Source organism: Suricata suricatta, chromosome 6, assembly GCF_006229205.1.
Source record: "Suricata suricatta isolate VVHF042 chromosome 6, meerkat_22Aug2017_6uvM2_HiC, whole genome shotgun sequence".
NCBI classification, from domain to species: domain Eukaryota; kingdom Metazoa; phylum Chordata; class Mammalia; order Carnivora; family Herpestidae; genus Suricata; species Suricata suricatta.
In genome coordinates, this window is record NC_043705.1 from 121,478,292 (window position 1) to 121,481,338 (window position 3,047).

The window sequence follows — 3,047 nt, forward strand, 5'->3', positions numbered from 1 at the left end:
AAAAATATTAAAAAAAGAAAACCTTCTCACATGCATAAATGAAAGATTGCACACAAAGAACTCACATCTTTTCACAACACAACATTTTATATACTGTTAAGTGAAACTGCAATACAATCTAAGTTTATTTTGGGAGTGTTTGCTGTATAATTGGATTTAATGAAATGTTTAGAGGTGCAGTAGGCATGACTTTGAGTAGATAATGAAAGAAAATGCAAAATGCTGATTGATTCATGATGTGGTTTCATCTTAGCTTGGGCAAACCATGCAGTATTTAATATACAGTAGCAGAATATTTACTATTGAAACTTAACTCTCTTTAAACGTGTATGTGTGTGGGGGGGGTGTTTGTGTATAAATGGCTTTTTGGCTATTTTCATTTATACGATGGAATTAAACATTTTAATATTTTAACACTTAAATATTTCAAAATGAATCCTACTGGTTGTCTCCCACTAAAACTGAATGTATCCTTCCAACAAAGGAGCTGATAGAATTCAGTACTTGTGTCCATGTTTCTTTTCTTGTCTTGCCTTGTTATTTAAGGAGCGTACACTTCATTGAAGTCAGAGAATAGCTTTTCATCATATGCACACAGATGTGTAGATGAATCGGATTGCTATATCCTTGAAGTAGATTGTTTTAAAATACATGAACCATTGGGAAGACAGAAGTGTGTAAAACAATGGGTTTCTTAATGGACTTTTAAAATTCCCAGACCTCTGTATTAGTGCCTCCAAATTGGCCTTAAGGTGCAAACAGGAAGCCAAATGGTTGGGACTGGTCACATGTTCTTTCTTATCTTCTGCCTTTACTCCATTTCTCACCAGAAGCCAGTCCACCCAAACACTCTGCCAGGAGGCTGGTGGGGTAAGATAGCCGGAAATGCCGTGTGTGCTGAGGAAGTCCAGGGACCCAGACAGCAAGCGGCTCCGAGATTTCATCTGCCCTCTGTGCTTCTCATCCTCCGCATGCGCGTCTTCTCTCTCTGTCCCTGTCTCCTTCCTTTTGCTTTTCCTTACTCGATTTCACTAGGATAGAATTAGTTTGCTTTTCTGACCAAATAGCAAAGAAGCATTTGTTTCCAGATTCTTAATTTTGGAAGCAACAGAATAAAATTCTAAAGAAAAATAGCACAAACCCCTAAACCACATTAAATTATATTTTTCTTTATGTAGCCTTGAATAGATTGTTCTTTGGATTAGTAGATTCAAAGGAATAAAAAAAATATTCCTTGTCCCAAGGTTATAGACATGGTGTGGGTGACCAGGACGCATCCCCTCAACCTCAGGAAATCCCTTAGAATAATGGTTCTCAAACTTTGCTTCACATTAGAATTCTAATGTTCAGAATATTTGGTGGCAGGGAAGACAGATTTTAGGAACCACCACCTTATAGATTGTATTAATAAAGCCCTGATACTGGCTTGCTGCTGTTTTGCCATTTCACTTTTCATCAAGAAGTGGAATGTGACAGAAAGCACTTTTTTTTTCAGTGAATAGAATTAAGCCCTAGTTAACTGTTATTGTGCTGTAATTTATTGACAGGGCGCAATGAGAAGGGTGCTTACTTTAACGAAAACAACAGTCAGACTAGTATTTTGGCATCCATTAGTAAAAATAATTTATTTATCCATGTATTTTTGTTTGCTCATTTAATCTTCAAACTTTGTAATTTGGTGTTTTAGTCTATCCAGACCCAAATTTGGACCCTGGCAATTTTCTAACATATTCACCACCTGGTTCTCCAGAGTGTGTAGAAAGCAATAAACTCTCCACAGCACCTTATCTCTGTGTGATAATCTAAGGACAAAGTACCTGTCAGGGACCCCTCAAACAACATCTCATCATCTCAGTGAACATTTCAAGAGCAATTCTAATCCCAGCTCTGTCTCGACTTCCTGGTTTCTTTTCCATCTTCTTATGTGCAGAGTTTTGTTGTTTTTTTCCATAAACATAGTTTAAAAGACTATATGGGGCCCGGATCTGAGCACATTCTATTTTGATGCAAATCCTCCTGTTTGGCAAAAGTGAGAGCGTGAGCTCATTGGAACAAGACTCTTTTGTCCTTCTGTCCACCTGGTGCTTCGGTAGTCCAGAGTTCCTCATGTGCTCATGCACAGCCTTTAAGGAAAGAAAAGAAACCCTGTGAGCAAGGGATCGGACTTAGGGCTGCTCACTCCCATAGGAAAAGCCTAACACACAATTTAATGATGGTCCCCAAAGCCATGACAGATCAGTAGACAGAAAATTCAGTCTAGTTGGTCTCTATTGCCACAGAAGAAACAAGATTAAAATGCAGTTAATTGGGAGTTTAGTGAGCAGAGACAAGAACCAGAATTAAATAATAGGTTTGCTTACTAAGAAAGCCTGCGGCATTTCCATTCCTAAAGAGCAGTCTGCTATTGCATGGGGATAAGAGGATTGGGTCACAATCCTACCTTGGTCTCTAACTTCCCATATAATCATGCATGTTACATGACTTTTCAGGGCTTCAGTGTGCCCATCTCAAGTGGAAAGTTGAGCTGAGTGATCACCGGAGACCCTTATTACACACCAACAGTCTGTGATATGTAAAAACAGGACATGTAGCCTTCTGTCTTGAGTGGGTATTAATAGCAATTGCTTATCTGAAGTTCTTTCCAACTCAAAAATTTACAAACCAATTCATTCATTTATTTTCTGTTTTGAATTGCAAATAATAACTATTAATTATATTAGATATGAAAATAATACTATCATTATGTAAGAATAGGGTCACAATTGCTAGATGTATAGACTGAAATAGGTAGGGAAAAAGTAACATGATGTCTGGGATTTGCTTTTTTAAAAAATAATAAAATAAAACAGGATTATTTGTTTTGTGAGTGTGAAGTTTGGTGAGTTCCTTGTACATTTTCGATATTAGCCCTTTATCTGATATGTCGTTTGCAACTATCTTTTCCCATTCTGTTGGTTGCCTATTAGTTTTCTTGATTGTTTCCTTTGCCTTGCAGAAGCTTTTTATCTTGATGAAGTCCCAAGGGTTCAGTTTTGTTTTCATTTCCC

At 37.4% G+C, this 3,047-nt stretch overlaps 1 protein-coding gene and 1 long non-coding RNA gene across 4 annotated transcripts in view; one reads left to right on the forward strand and one right to left on the reverse strand.

The window, feature by feature from the left end:
- PRLR (prolactin receptor) overlaps positions 1-3,047 on the forward strand; it is a 156,083-nt gene that overhangs the window by 86,149 nt on the left and 66,887 nt on the right. The gene's annotated exons all lie outside the window — the stretch shown is intronic.
- Positions 1,638-3,047, reverse strand: part of LOC115293230 — an 18,244-nt gene continuing 16,834 nt past the window's right edge. The window contains exon 2 of the long non-coding RNA XR_003909433.1: positions 1,638-2,123. This is a non-coding gene — a long non-coding RNA (uncharacterized LOC115293230). The remainder of the gene's footprint in view (positions 2,124-3,047) is intronic.